At 38.8% G+C, this 15067-nt stretch overlaps 20 pseudogenes; all 20 read right to left on the reverse strand.

Moving 5' to 3' along the window:
* Nucleotides 1–6056: 6056 nt before the first annotated feature.
* LOC149667703 (5S ribosomal RNA) lies at nucleotides 6057–6175 on the reverse strand (annotated as a pseudogene).
* A 358-nt stretch (nucleotides 6176–6533) lies between these two features.
* On the reverse strand, nucleotides 6534–6652 carry LOC149667704 (5S ribosomal RNA; annotated as a pseudogene).
* A 123-nt stretch (nucleotides 6653–6775) lies between these two features.
* Nucleotides 6776–6878, reverse strand: LOC149667705 (5S ribosomal RNA; annotated as a pseudogene).
* A 137-nt stretch (nucleotides 6879–7015) lies between these two features.
* LOC149667706 (5S ribosomal RNA) lies at nucleotides 7016–7134 on the reverse strand (annotated as a pseudogene).
* Nucleotides 7135–7496: 362 nt separating this feature from the next.
* LOC149667707 (5S ribosomal RNA) lies at nucleotides 7497–7615 on the reverse strand (annotated as a pseudogene).
* A 361-nt stretch (nucleotides 7616–7976) lies between these two features.
* Nucleotides 7977–8095, reverse strand: LOC149667708 (5S ribosomal RNA; annotated as a pseudogene).
* Nucleotides 8096–8940: 845 nt separating this feature from the next.
* On the reverse strand, nucleotides 8941–9059 carry LOC149667709 (5S ribosomal RNA; annotated as a pseudogene).
* Nucleotides 9060–9180: 121 nt separating this feature from the next.
* Nucleotides 9181–9283, reverse strand: LOC149667710 (5S ribosomal RNA; annotated as a pseudogene).
* A 137-nt stretch (nucleotides 9284–9420) lies between these two features.
* Nucleotides 9421–9539, reverse strand: LOC149667711 (5S ribosomal RNA; annotated as a pseudogene).
* A 359-nt stretch (nucleotides 9540–9898) lies between these two features.
* On the reverse strand, nucleotides 9899–10017 carry LOC149667712 (5S ribosomal RNA; annotated as a pseudogene).
* An 841-nt stretch (nucleotides 10018–10858) lies between these two features.
* On the reverse strand, nucleotides 10859–10977 carry LOC149667713 (5S ribosomal RNA; annotated as a pseudogene).
* An 843-nt stretch (nucleotides 10978–11820) lies between these two features.
* LOC149667714 (5S ribosomal RNA) lies at nucleotides 11821–11939 on the reverse strand (annotated as a pseudogene).
* A 121-nt stretch (nucleotides 11940–12060) lies between these two features.
* Nucleotides 12061–12163, reverse strand: LOC149667715 (5S ribosomal RNA; annotated as a pseudogene).
* Nucleotides 12164–12300: 137 nt separating this feature from the next.
* Nucleotides 12301–12419, reverse strand: LOC149667716 (5S ribosomal RNA; annotated as a pseudogene).
* A 359-nt stretch (nucleotides 12420–12778) lies between these two features.
* On the reverse strand, nucleotides 12779–12897 carry LOC149667717 (5S ribosomal RNA; annotated as a pseudogene).
* An 841-nt stretch (nucleotides 12898–13738) lies between these two features.
* On the reverse strand, nucleotides 13739–13857 carry LOC149667718 (5S ribosomal RNA; annotated as a pseudogene).
* Nucleotides 13858–14219: 362 nt separating this feature from the next.
* LOC149667719 (5S ribosomal RNA) lies at nucleotides 14220–14338 on the reverse strand (annotated as a pseudogene).
* A 123-nt stretch (nucleotides 14339–14461) lies between these two features.
* Nucleotides 14462–14564, reverse strand: LOC149667720 (5S ribosomal RNA; annotated as a pseudogene).
* Nucleotides 14565–14701: 137 nt separating this feature from the next.
* On the reverse strand, nucleotides 14702–14820 carry LOC149667721 (5S ribosomal RNA; annotated as a pseudogene).
* Nucleotides 14821–14943: 123 nt separating this feature from the next.
* On the reverse strand, nucleotides 14944–15046 carry LOC149667722 (5S ribosomal RNA; annotated as a pseudogene).
* Nucleotides 15047–15067: the final 21 nt, after the last annotated feature.

Below are 15067 nucleotides of genomic sequence, written 5' to 3' on the forward strand. Positions count from 1 at the left end.
CTGTTTCTACTGGAGATACGGGGATGTCCTTTGAGTATGTTATAGACCAATTTGTCCCCCATCTAGCCATACTAAGAATTAGGGCTACGACAAACAGTAGTCGAGTAATTAAGCTAATCGTAAACAAACAAACCCCTCCATAGGAAATACATTAGACTAAATTCTGGAGGCTCGTAACTCTGGTTCTACCAGAGATACGGGGATGTAAATAATGTGACCTTGACACAAATGTTCGGATAATTATAAAGGTCTTTGCATGTTCCAAGCAAAAAAAAAAACTTCGCGGTTTCGAACCTGTGGCCTTCCGAGAGTGAGGCGGATGCGATAACCGCTACACTAAAGATATGTTATTATTTTTAATCGAAAGAACAGGGTCAAGTAATTAAGCAATACGTGAACAAACAAACCCCTCCATAGAAAATGCATTAGACTATACTTTGCAGGCTCGTAACTCTGTTTCTACTGGAGATACGGGGATGTCCTTTGAGTATGTTATAGTCCAATTTGTCCCCCATCTAACCATACTAATAACTTTAGGCTACGACAAACAGGGGCCGAGTACTTAAGCAAAACGTAACGAAACAAACCCCCTCCATAGGAAATGCATTAGACTATACTTTGCAGGCTCGTAACTCTGTTTCTACTGGAGTTACGAGGATGTCCTTAGGATATGTTATAGTCCAAATTGTCCCCCATCTAACCATACTAAAAACATTGAGCTACGACAAACAGGGGCCGAGTAATTAAGCTAAACGTAAACAAACAACCCGTCCATAGGAAATGCATTAGACTATACTTTGCAGGCTCGTAACTCTGTTTCTACTGGAGATAGGGGATGTCCTTTGAGTATGTTTTAGTCCAAATTGTCCCCCATCTAACCATGATAAAAACTTTGGGCTACGACAAACAGGGGCCGAGTACTTAAGCAAAACGTAACGAAACAAACCCCCTCCATAGGAAATGCATTAGACTATACTTTGCAGGCTCGTAACTCTGTTTCTACTGGAGATACGGGGATGTCCTTTGAGTATGTTATAGTCCAATTTGTCCCCCATCTAACCATACTAAAAACATTGAGCTACGACAAACAGGGGCCGAGATATTAAGCAAAATGTTCGTCAACTTTGGTATCGTCTCACTTATTTTTATTATGTTACTTATGATTTTTGTACTAAACTTTGGAGGCTCATAACTCTTGTTCTACAAGAGATACTGGGATCTCCTTTGGTTATGTTATAGTACTCTTTGCTCCCCATACAAGGATACTTTAAACTTGAGGCTACCTCAATATCGTCGTCAACTTATTTTTTGTCTCACTTATTGTTAGAAGGTTACTTTTGATTTTTGAAAATAAACTTTGCAGGCTCGTAACTCTGGTTCTACCAGAGATACGGTGATGTAAATAATGTGACCTTGACACAAATGTTCGGATAATTATAAAGGTCTTTGCATGTTCCAAGCAAAAAAAAAAAAAACTTCGCGGTTTCGAACCTGTGACCTTCCGAGAGTGAGGCGGATGCGATAACCGCTACACTAAAGATATGTTATTAATTTTAATCGAAAGAACAGGGTCAAGTAATTAAGCAATACGTGAACAAACAAACCCCTCCATAGAAAATGCATTAGACTATACTTTGCAGGCTCGTAACTCTGTTTCTACTGTAGATACGGCGATGTCCTTTGAGTATGTTATATTCCAATTTGTCTTCCATCTAACCATACTAAAAACATTGAGCTACGACAAACAGGGGCCGAGTAATTAAGCTAAACGTAAACAAACAACCCGTCCAAAGGAAATGCATTAGACTATGCTTTGCAGGCTCATAACTCTGTGTCTACTAGAGATACGGGGATGTCCTTAGGATATGTTATAGTCCAAATTGTCCCCCATCTAACCATACTAAAAACTTTGGGCTACGACAAACAGGGGCCGAGTACTTAAGCAAAACGTAAAGAAACAAACCCCCTCCATAGGAAATGAGTTAGACTATATTTTGCAGGCTCGTAACTCTGTTTCCACTAGAGATACGGGGATGTCCTTTGAGTATGTTATAGTCCAATTTGTCCCCCATCTAACCATACTAAAAACATTGAGCTACGACAAACAGGGGCCGAGTAATTAAGCTAAACGTAAACAAACAACCCGTCCATAGGAAATGCATTAGACTATACTTTGCAGGCCCATAACTCTGTGTCTACTAGAGATACCGGGATGTCCTTAGGATATGTTATAGTCCAATTTGTCCTTCATCTAACCATACTAAAAACATTGAGCTACGAAAAACAGGGGCCGAGTAATTAAGCTAAACGTAAACAAACAACCCGTCCATAGGAAATGCATTAGACTATACTTTGCAGGCCCATAACTCTGTGTCTACTAAAGATACGAGGATGTCCTTAGGATGTGATATAGTCCAAATGGTCCCCCATCTAACCATACTAAAAACATTGAGCTACGACAAACAGGGGCCGAGATATTAAGCAAAATGTTCGTCAACTTTGGTATCGTCTCACTTATTTTTATTATGTTACTTATGATTTTTGCACTAAACTTTGGACGCTCATAACTCTTGTTCTACAAGAGATACTGGGATCTCCTTTGGATATGTTATAGTACTCTTTGCTCCCCATACAAGGATACTTTAAACTTGAGGCTACCTCAATATCGTCGTCAACTTACTTTTTGTCTCACTTATTGTTAGAAGGTTACTTTTGATTTTTGAAAATATACTTTGCAGGCTCGTAACTCTGTTTCTACTGGAGATACGGGGATGTCCTTTGAGTATGTTATAGACCAATTTGTCCCCCATCTAGCCATACTAAGAATTAGGGCTACGACAAACAGTAGTCGAGTAATTAAGCTAATCGTAAACAAACAAACCCCTCCATAGGAAATACATTAGACTAAATTCTGGAGGCTCGTAACTCTGGTTCTACCAGAGATACGGGGATGTAAATAATGTGACCTTGACACAAATGTTCGGATAATTATAAAAAAAAACTTCGCGGTTTCGAACCTGTGGCCTTCCGGGAGTGAGGCGGATGCGATAACCGCTACACTAAAGATATGTTATTATTTTTAATCGAAAGAACAGGGTCAAGTAATTAAGCAATACGTGAACAAACAAACCCCTCCATAGAAAATGCATTAGACTATACTTTGCAGGCTCGTAACTCTGTTTCTACTGGAGATACGTGGATGTCCTTTTAGTATGTTGTAGTCCAATTTGTCCCCCATCTAACCATACTAAAAACATTGAGCTACGACAAACAGGGGCCGAGTAATTAAGCTAAACATAAACAAACAAACCGTCCATAGGAAATGCATTAGACTATAATTTGCAGACCCATAACTCTGTGTCTACAACAGATACGGGGATGTCCTTAGGATATGTTATAGTCCAAATTGTCCCCCATCTAACCATACTAAAAACTTTAGGCTACGACAAACAGGGGCCGAGTACTTAAGCAAAACGTAACGAAACAAACCCCCTCCATAGGAAATGCATTAGACTATACTTTGCAGGCTCGTGACTCTGTTTCTACTGGAGATACGGGGATGTCCTTTGAGTATGTTATAGACCAATTTGTCCCCCATCTAGAAATACTAAGAATTAGGGCTACGACAAACAGTAGTCGAGTAATTAAGCTAATCGTAAACAAACAAACCCCTCCATAGGAAATACATTAGACTAAATTCTGGAGACTCGTAACTCTGGTTCTACCAGAGATACGGGGATGTAAATAATGTGACCTTGACACAAATGTTCGGATAATTATAAAGGTCTTTGCATGTTCCAAGCAAAAAAAAAAACTTCGCGGTTTCGAACCTGTGGCCTTCCGAGAGTGAGGCGGATGCGATAACCGCTACACTAAAGATATGTTATTATTTTTAATCGAAAGAACAGGGTCAAGTAATTAAGCAATACGTGAACAAACAAACCCCTCCATAGAAAATGCATTAGACTATACTTTGCAGGCTCGTAACTCTGTTTCTACTGGAGATACGGGGATGTCCTTTGAGTATGTTATAGTCCAATTTGTCCCCCATCTAACCATACTAATAACTTTATGCTACGACAAACAGGGGCCGAGTACTTAAGCAAAACGTAACGAAACAAACCCCCTCCATAGGAAATGCATTAGACTATACTTTGCAGGCTCGTAACTCAGTTTCTACTGGAGTTACGAGGATGTCCTTAGGATATGTTATAGTCCAAATTGTCCCCCATCTAACCATACTAAAAACATTGAGCTACGACAAACAGGGGCCGAGTAATTAAGCTAAACGTAAACAAACAACCCGTCCATAGGAAATGCATTAGACTATACTTTGCAGGCTCGTAACTCTGTTTCTACTGCAGATAGGGGATGTCCTTTGAGTATGTTTTAGTCCAAATTGTCCCCCATCTAACCATACTAAAAACTTTGGGCTACGACAAACAGGGGCCGAGTACTTAAGCAAAACGTAACGAAACAAACCCCCTCCATAGGAAATGCATTAGACTATACTTTGCAGGCTCGTAACTCTGTTTCTACTGGAGATACGGGGATGTCCTTAGGAAATGTTATAGTCCAAATTGTCCTCCATCTAACCATACTAAAAACATTGAGCTACGACAAACAAGGGCCGAGATATTAAGCAAAATGTTCGTCAACTTTGGTATCGTCTCACTTATTTTTATTATGTTACTTATGATTTTTGCACTAAACTTTGGAGGCTCATAACTCTTGTTCTACAAGAGATACTGGGATCTCCTTTGGATATGTTATAGTACTCTTTGCTCCCCATACAAGGATACTGTAAACTTGAGGCTACCTCAATATCGTCGTCAACTTATTTTTTGTCTCACTTATTGTTAGAAGGTTACTTTTGATTTTTGAAAATAGACTTTGCAGGCTCGTAACTCTGGTTCTACCAGAGATACGGGGATGTAAATAATGTGACCTTGACACAAATGTTCGGATAATTATAAAGGTCTTTGCATGTTCCAAGCAAAAAAAAAAACTTCGCGGTTTCGAACCTGTGGCCTTCCGGGAGTGAGGCGGATGCGATAACCGCTACACTAAAGATATGTTATTATTTTTAATCGAAAGAACAGGGTCAAGTAATTAAGCTAAACGTAAACAAACAACCCGTCCATAGGAAATGCATTAGACTATACTTTGCAGGCCCTTAACTCTGTGTCTACTAGAGATACGGGGATGTCCTTAGTATGTGATATAGTCCAAATTATGTTACTTATGATTTTTGCACTAAACTCTTGTTCTACAAGAGGTACTGGGATCTCCTTTGGATATGTTATAGTACTCTTTGCTCCCCATACAAGGATACTTTAAACGGCACGCAGTATTCCCAAATACTGTATGCGCTCGACGCTGCTTAACTTCGGTGATCGGACGTAAACCGGTGTTTTCAGCGTTACATGGCCGTTGCCGAGAGTGCTAGTTAATAATTCGAATTTAAATTAAGTGAGACAAATTAACCTTCATCATTTTAAAACAATAACAAAAAGAAAACCTGTTTGCTTTTTACATATCTATTGGAATTTAAAAGAGGAAAAAAAAGTGAAAAAGCTAACGGCACGCAGTGTTCCTAAGTGGTCGCCCTCCCAAGTACTGACTGCGCTCGACGCTGCTTAACTTCGGTTATGGGACAAGAATCGGTGTATTCAGCATGATATGACCGTTTCCGAGAGTGCTAGTTAATAATTTGAATTTAATTATCTTTCATCTTTATAAAACAATAACAAAAAGAAGATATTTTTGCTTTTTTCATATCTGGTGGAATTTGAAAGAGGAAACAAAAGTAAAAAAGCAAACGGCACGCAGTATTCCCAAGTACTGACTGCGCTCGACGCTGCTAACGTCGGCGATCGGACGAGAACCGGTGTTCTCAGCGTGATATGGCCGTTGCCGAGAGTGCTAGATAATAATTCGAATTTAAATTAAGTGAGACAAATTAACCTTCATCTTTTTAAAACAATAACAAAAAGAAAATATGTTTGCTTTTTTTCATATCTATTGGAATTTAAAAGAGGAAAAAAAAGTGAAAAAGCTAACGTCACGCAGTGTTCCTAAGTGGACGCCCTCCCAAGTACTGACTGCGCTCGACGCTGCTTAACTTCGGTTATCGGACGAGAACCGGTGTATTCAGCGTGATATGGCCGTTGCCGAGAGTGCTAGTTAATAAATTGCATTTAATTAACCATCTTTATAAAACAATAACAAAAAGAAGATATGTTTGCTTTTTTCATATCTGGTGGAATTTAAAAGAGGAAACAAAAGTGAAAAAGCCAACGGCACGCAGTATTCCCAAGTACTGACTGCGCTCGACGCTGCTAACGTCGGCGATCGGACGAGAACCGGTGTTCTCAGCGTGATATGGCCGTTGCCGAGAGTGCTAGTTAATAATTCGAATTTAAATTAAGTGAGACAAATTAACCTTCATCATTTTAAAACAATAACAAAAAGAAAACATGTTTGCTTTTTTCATATCTATTAAAATTTAAAAGAGAAAAAAAAAGTGAAAAAGCCAACGGCACGCAGTGTTCCTAAGTGGTCTCCCTCCCAAGTAGTGACTGCGCTCGACGCTGCTTAACATCGGTTATCGGACGAGAACCGGTGTATTCAGCGTTATATGGCCGTTGCCGAGAGTGCTAGTTAATAATTTGAATTTAATTAACTTTCATCTTTATAAAACAATAACAAAAACGAAGATATGTTTGCTTTTTTCATATCTGGTGGAATTTGAAAGAGGAAACAAAAGTGAAAAAGCCAACGGCACGCAGTATTCGCAAGTACTGTATGCGCTCGACGCTGCTTAACTTCGGTGAACGGACGTGAACCGGTGTTTTCAGCGTGATATGGCCGTTGCCGAGAGTGCTAGTTAATAATTCGAATTTAAATTAAGTGAGACAAATTAACGTTCATCATTTTAAAACAATAACAAAAAGAAAACCTGTTTGCTTTTTACATATCTATTAAAATTTAAAAGAGGAAATAAAAGTGAAAAAGCCAACGGCACGCAGTGTTCCTAAGTGGTCTCCCTCCCAAGTAGTGACTGCGCTCGACGCTGCTTAACTTCGGTTATCGGACGAGAACCGGTGTATTCAGCGTGATATGGCCGTTGCCGAGAGTGCTAGTTAATAATTTGAATTTAATTAACTTTCATCTTTATAAAACAATAACAAAAAAGAAGATATGTTTGCTTTTTTCATATCTGGTGGAATTTGAAAGAGGAAACAAAAGTGAAAAAGCAAACGGCACGCAGTATTCCCAAGTACTGACTGCGCTCGACGCTGCTAACGTCGGCGATCGGACGAGAACCGGTGTTCTCAGCGTGATATGGCCGTTGCCGAAAGTGCTAGATAATAATTCGAAATTAAATTAAGTGAGACAAATTAACCTTCATGATTTTAAAACAATAACAAAAAGAAAACCTGTTTGCTTTATTCATATCTATTAAAATTTAAAAGAGGAAAAAAAAGTGAAAAAGCCAACGGCACGCAGTGTTCCTAAGTGGTCTCCCTCCCAAGTAGTGACTGCGCTCAACGCTGCTTAACTTCGGTTATCGGACGAGAACCGGTGTATTCAACGTGATATGGCCGGTGCCGAGAGTGCTAGTTAATAATTTGAATTTAATTAACTTTCATCATTATAAAACAATAACAAAAAGAAGATATGTTTGCTTTTTTCATATCTGGTGGAATTTGGAAGAGGAAACAAAAGTGAAAAAGCAAACGGCACGCAGTATTCCGAAGTACTGACTGCGCTCGACGCTGCTAACGTCGGCGATCGGACGAGAACCGGTGTTCTCAGCGTGATATGGCCGTTGCCGAAAGTGCTAGATAATAATTCGAAATTAAATTAAGTGAGACAAATTAACCTTCATCATTTTAAAACAATAACAAAAAGAAAACCTGTTTGCTTTTTTCATATCTATTAAAATTTAAAAGAGGAAAAAAAAGTGAAAAAGCCAACAGCACGCAATGTTCCTAAGTGGTCTCCCTCCCAAGTAGTGACTGCGCTCAACGCTGCTTAACTTCGGTTATCGGACGAGAACCGGTGTATTCAACGTGATATGGCCGTTGCCGAGAGTGCTAGTTAATAACTTGAATTTAATTAACTTTCATCATTATAAAACAATAACTAAAAAAAGAAGATATGTTTGCTTTTTTCATATCTGGTGGAATTTGAAAGAGGAAACAAAAGTGAAAAAGCAAACGACACGCAGTATTCCCAAGTACTGACTGCTCTCGACGCTGCTAACGTCGGCGATCGGACGAGAACCGGTGTTCTCAGCGTGATATGGCCGTTGAAGAGAGTGCTAGTTAATAATTCGCATTTAAATTAAGTGAGACAAATTAACCTTCATCATTTTAAAACAATAACAAAAAGAAAACCTGTTTGCTTTTTACATATCTCTTAAAATTTAAAAGAGGAAAAAAAAGTGAAAACGCCAACGGCACGCAGTGATCCTAAGTGGTCTCCCTCCCAAGTAATGACTGCGCTCGACGCTTCTTAACTTCGGTTATGGGACGAGAATCGGTGTATTCAGCGTGATATGGCCGTTGCCGAGAGTGCTAGTTAATAATTTGAATTTAATTAACTTTCATCTTTATAAAACAATAACAAAATGAAGATATGTTTGCTTTTTTCATATCGGGTGGAATTTAAAAGAGGAAACAAAAGTGAAAAAGCCAACGGCACGCAGTATTCCCAAGTACTGACTGCGCTCGACGCTGCTAACGTCGGCGATCGGACGAGAACCGGTGTTTTCAGCGTGATATGGCCGTTGCCGAGAAAGCTGGTTAATAATTCGAATTTAAATTAAGTGAGACAAATTAACCTTCATCATTTTAAAACAATAACAAAAAGAAAACCTGTTTGCTTTTTACATATCTATTAAAATTTAAAAGAGGAAAAAAAAGTTAAAAAAGCCAACGGCACGCAGTGTTCCTAAGTGGTCTCCCTCCCAAGTAATGACTGCGCTCGACGCTGCTTAACTTCGGTTATCGGACGAGAACCGGTGTATTCAGCGTGATATGGCCGTTGCCGAGAATGCTAATTAATAATTTGAATTTAATTAACTTTCTTCTTTATAAAACAATAACAAAAAGAAGATATGTTTGCTTTTTTATATCTGGTGGAATTTGAAAGAGGAAACAAAAGTGAAAAAGCAAACGGCACGCAGTATTCCCAAGTACTGACTGCGCTCGACGCTGCTCAACTTCGGTGATCGGACGAGAACCGGTGTTTTCAGCGTGATATGGCCGTTGCCGAGAGTGCTAGTTAATAATTCGAATTTAAATTAAGTGAGACAAATTAACCTTCATCATTTTAAAACAATAAGAAAAAGAAAACATGTTTGCTTTTTTCATATCTATTAAAATTTAAAAGAGGAAAAAAAAGTGAAAAAGCCAACGGCACGCAGTGTTCCTAAGTGGTCTCCCTCCCAAAGAGTGACTGCGCTCGACGCTGCTTAACTTCGGTTATCGGACGAGAACCGGTGTTTTCAGCGTGATATGGCCGTTGCCGAGAGTGCTAGTTAATAATTTGAATTTATTCAACTTTCATCTTTATAAAACAATAACAAAAAGAAGATATGTTTGCTGTTTTCATATCTGGTGGAATTTGAAAGAGGAAACAAAAGTGAAAAAGCAAACGGCACGCCGTATTCCCAAGTACTGTATGCGCTCGACGCTGCTTAACTTCGGTGATCGGACGAGAACCGGTGTTTTCAGCGTGATATGGCCGTTGCCGAGAGTGCTAGTTAATAATTCGAATTTAAATTAAGTGAGACAAATTAACCTTCATCATTTTAAAACAATAACAAAAAAACATGTTTGCTTTTTTCATATCTATTAAAATTTAAAAGAGAAAAAAAAAGTGAAAAAATCAACGGCACGCAGTGTTCCTAAGTGGTCTCCCTCCCAAGTACTGACTGCGTTCGACGCTGCTTAACTTCGTTGATCGGACGAGAACCGGTGTATTCAGCGTGATATGGTCGTTGCCGAGAGTGCTAGTTAATAATTTGAATTTAATTAACCTTCATCTTTATAAAACAATAACAAAAAGAAGATATGTTTGCTTTTTTCATATCTATTGGAATTTAAAAGAGGGAAAAAAAGTGAAAAAGCCAACGGCACGCAGTATTCCCAAGTACTGACTGCGCTCGACGCTGCTAACGTCGGCGATCGGACGAGAACCGGTGTTCTCAGCGTGATATGGCCGTTGCCGAGAGTGCTAGTTAATAATTCGAATTTAAATTAAGTGAGACAAATTAACCTTCATCATTTTAAAACAATAACAAAAAGAAAACCTGTTTGCTTTTTACATATCTCTTAAAATTTAAAAGAGGAAAAAAAAGTGAAAAAGCCAACGGCACGCAGTGATCCTAAGTGGTCTCCCTCCCATGTAATGACTGCGCTCGACGCTGCTTAACTTCGGTTATGGGAAGAGAATCGGTGTATTCAGCGTGCTATGGCCGTTGCCGAGAGTGCTAGTTAATAATTTGAATTTAATTAACTTTCATCTTTATAAACCAATAACAAAATGAAGATATGTTTGCTTTTTTCATATCGGGTGGAATTTAAAAGAGGAAACAAAAGTGAAAAAGCCAACGGCACGCAGTATTCCCAAGTACTGACTGCGCTCGACGCTGCTAACGTCGGCGATCGGACGAGAACCGGTGTTCTCAGCGTGATATGGCCGTTGCCGAGAGTGCTAGTTAATAATTCGAATTTAAATTAAGTGAGACAAATTAACCTTCATCATTTTAAAACAATAACAAAAAGAAAACATGTTTGCTTTTTTCATATCTATTAAAATTTAAAAGAGGAAATAAAAGTGAAAAAGCCAACGGCACGCAGTGTTCCTAAGTGGTCTCCCTCGCAAGTAGTGACTGCGCTCGACGCTGCTTAACTTCGGTTATCGGACGAGAACCGGTGTATTCAGCGTGATATGGCCGTTGCCGAGAGTGCTAGTTAATAATTTGAATTTAATTAACTTTCATCTTTTTAAAACAATAACAAAAAAGAAGATATGTTTGCTTTTTTCATATCTGGTTTAATTTGAAAGAGGAAACAAAAGTGAAAAAGCAAACGGCACGCAGTATTCCCAAGTACTGACTGCGCTCGACGCTGCTAACGTCGGCGATCGGACGAGAACCGGTGTTCTCAGCGTGATATGGCCGTTGCCGAGAGTGCTAGTTAATAATTCGAATTTAAATTAAGTGAGACAAATTAACCTTCATCATTTTAAAACAATAACAAAAAGAAAACCTGTTTGCTTTTTACATATCTCTTAAAATTTAAAAGAGGAAAAAAAAGTGAAAAAGCCAACGGCACGCAGTGATCCTAAGTTGTCTCCCTCCCAAGTAATGACTGCGCTCGACGCTGCTTAACTTCGGTTATGGGACGAGAATCGGTGTATTAAGCGTGATATGGCCGTTGCCGAGAGTGCTAGTTAATAATTTGAATTTAATTAACTTTCATCTTTATAAAACAATAACAAAATGAAGATATGTTTGCTTTTATCATATCGGGTGGAATTTAAAAGAGGAAACAAAAGTGAAAAAGCCAACGGCACGCAGTATTCCCAAGTAGTGACTGCGCTCGACGCTGCTAACGTCGGCGATCGGACGAGAACCGGTGTTTTCAGCGTGATATGGCCGTTGCCGAGAAAGCTGGTTAATAATTCGAATTTAAATTAAGTGAGACAAATTAACCTTCATCATTTTAAAACAATAACAAAAAGAAAACCTGTTTGCTTTTTACATATCTATTAAAATTTAAAAGAGGAAAAAAAAGTTAAAAAAGCCAACGGCACGCAGTGTTCCTAAGTGGTCTCCCTCCCAAGTAATGACTGCGCTCGACGCTGCTTAACTTCGGTTATCGGACGAGAACCGGTGTATTCAGCGTGATATGGCCGTTGCCGAGAATGCTAATTAATAATTTGAATTTAATTAACTTTCTTCTTTATAAAACAATAACAAAAAGAAGATATGTTTGCTTTTTTATATCTGGTGGAATTTGAAAGAGGAAACAAAAGTGAAAAAGCAAACGGCACGCAGTATTCCCAAGTACTGACTGCGCTCGACGCTGCTCAACTTCGGTGATCGGACGAGAACCGGTGTTTTCAGCGTGATATGGCCGTTGCCGAGAGTGCTAGTTAATAATTCGAATTTAAATTAAGTGAGACAAATTAACCTTCATCATTTTAAAACAATAAGAAAAAGAAAACATGTTTGCTTTTTTCATATCTATTAAAATTTAAAAGAGGAAAAAAAAGTGAAAAAGCCAACGGCACGCAGTGTTCCTAAGTGGTCTCCCTCCCAAAGAGTGACTGCGCTCGACGCTGCTTAACTTCGGTTATCGGACGAGAACCGGTGTTTTCAGCGTGATATGGCCGTTGCCGAGAGTGCTAGTTAATAATTTGAATTTATTCAACTTTCATCTTTATAAAACAATAACAAAAAGAAGATATGTTTGCTGTTTTCATATCTGGTGGAATTTGAAAGAGGAAACAAAAGTGAAAAAGCAAACGGCACGCCGTATTCCCAAGTACTGTATGCGCTCGACGCTGCTTAACTTCGGTGATCGGACGAGAACCGGTGTTTTCAGCGTGATATGGCCGTTGCCGAGAGTGCTAGTTAATAATTCGAATTTAAATTAAGTGAGACAAATTAACCTTCATCATTTTAAAACAATAACAAAAAAACATGTTTGCTTTTTTCATATCTATTAAAATTTAAAAGAGAAAAAAAAAGTGAAAAAATCAACGGCACGCAGTGTTCCTAAGTGGTCTCCCTCCCAAGTACTGACTGCGTTCGACGCTGCTTAACTTCGTTGATCGGACGAGAACCGGTGTATTCAGCGTGATATGGTCGTTGCCGAGAGTGCTAGTTAATAATTTGAATTTAATTAACCTTCATCTTTATAAAACAATAACAAAAAGAAGATATGTTTGCTTTTTTCATATCTATTGGAATTTAAAAGAGGGAAAAAAAGTGAAAAAGCCAACGGCACGCAGTATTCCCAAGTACTGACTGCGCTCGACGCTGCTAACGTCGGCGATCGGACGAGAACCGGTGTTCTCAGCGTGATATGGCCGTTGCCGAGAGTGCTAGTTAATAATTCGAATTTAAATTAAGTGAGACAAATTAACCTTCATCATTTTAAAACAATAACAAAAAGAAAACCTGTTTGCTTTTTACATATCTCTTAAAATTTAAAAGAGGAAAAAAAAGTGAAAAAGCCAACGGCACGCAGTGATCCTAAGTGGTCTCCCTCCCATGTAATGACTGCGCTCGACGCTGCTTAACTTCGGTTATGGGAAGAGAATCGGTGTATTCAGCGTGCTATGGCCGTTGCCGAGAGTGCTAGTTAATAATTTGAATTTAATTAACTTTCATCTTTATAAACCAATAACAAAATGAAGATATGTTTGCTTTTTTCATATCGGGTGGAATTTGAAAGAGGAAACAAAAGTGAAAAAGCAAACGGCACGCAGTATTCCCAAGTACTGACTGCGCTCGACGCTGCTAACGTCGGCGATCGGACGAGAACCGGTGTCCTCAGCGTGATATGGCCGTTGCCGAGAGTGCTAGATAATAATTCGAATTTAAATTAAGTGAGACAAATTAACCTTCATCTTTTTCAAACAATAACAAAAAGAAAATATGTTTGCTTTTTTCATATCTATTAAAAATTAAAAGAGGAAAAAAAAGTGAAAAAGCCAACGGCACGCAGTGTTCCTAAGTGGTCTCCCTCCCAAATAGTGACTGCGCTCGACGCTGCTTAACTTCGGTTATCGGACGAGAACCGGTGTATTCAGCGTGATATGGCCGTTGCCGAGAGTGCCAGTTAATAATTTGAATTTAATTAACCTTCATCTTTATAAAACAATAACAAAAAGAAGATATGTTTGCTTTTTTCATATCTGGTGGAATTTTAAAGAGGAAACAAAAGTGAAAAAACAAACGGCACGCAGTATTCCCAAGTACTGTATGCGCTCGACGCTGCTTAACTTCGGTGATCGGACGTGAACCGGTGTTTTCTGCGTGATATGACCGTTGTCGAGAGTGCTAGTTAATAATTCGAATTTAAATTAAGTGAGACAAATTAACCTTCATCATTTTAAAACAATAACAAAAAGAAAACATGTTTGCTTTTTTCATATCTATTAAAATTTAAAAGAGGAAAAAAAAGTGAAAAAGCCAACGGCACGCAGTGTTCCTAAGTGGTCTCCCTCCTAAATAGTGACTGCGCTCGACGCTGCTTAACTTCGTTTATCGGACGAGAACCGGTGTATTCAGCGTGATATGGCCGTTGCCGAGAGTGCTAGTTAATAATTTGAATTTAATTAACTTTCATCATTATAAAACAATAACAAAAAAGAAGATATGTTTGCTTTTTTCATATCTGGTGGAATTTGAAAGAGGAAACAAAAGTGAAAAAGCCAACGGCACGCAGTATTCCCAAGTACTGTATGCGCTCGACGCTGCTTAACTTCGGTGATCGGACGAGAACCGGTGTTTTCAGCGTGATATGGCCGTTGCCGAGAGTGCTAGTTAATAATTCGAATTTAAATTAAGTGAGACAAATTAACCTTCATCATTTTAAAACAATAACAAAATGAAAACATGTTTGCTTTTTTCATATCTATTAAAATTTAAAAGAGGAAAAAAAAGTGAAAAAGCCAACGGCACGCAGTGTTCCTAAGTGGTCTCCCTCCCAAGTAGTGACTGCGCACGACGCTGCTTAACTTCGGTTATCGTACGAGAACCGGTGTATTCAGCGTTTTATGGCCGTTGCCGATAGTGCTAGTTAATAATTTGAATTAAATTAACTTTCATCTTTATAAAACAATAACAGAAAGAAGATATGTTTGCTTTTTTTCATATCTGGTGGAATTTGAAAGAGGAAACAAAAGTGAAAAAGCCAACGGCACGCAGTATTCCCAAGTACTGTATGCGCTCGACGCTGCTTAACTTCGGTGATCGGACGAGAACCGGTGTTTTCAGCGTGATATGGCCGTTGCCGAGAGTGCTAGTTAATAATTC

Source organism: Phalangium opilio, unplaced genomic scaffold, assembly GCF_054372755.1.
Source record: "Phalangium opilio isolate 3A_F unplaced genomic scaffold, DU_Popi_V2 ptg000056l_1, whole genome shotgun sequence".
NCBI classification, from domain to species: domain Eukaryota; kingdom Metazoa; phylum Arthropoda; class Arachnida; order Opiliones; family Phalangiidae; genus Phalangium; species Phalangium opilio.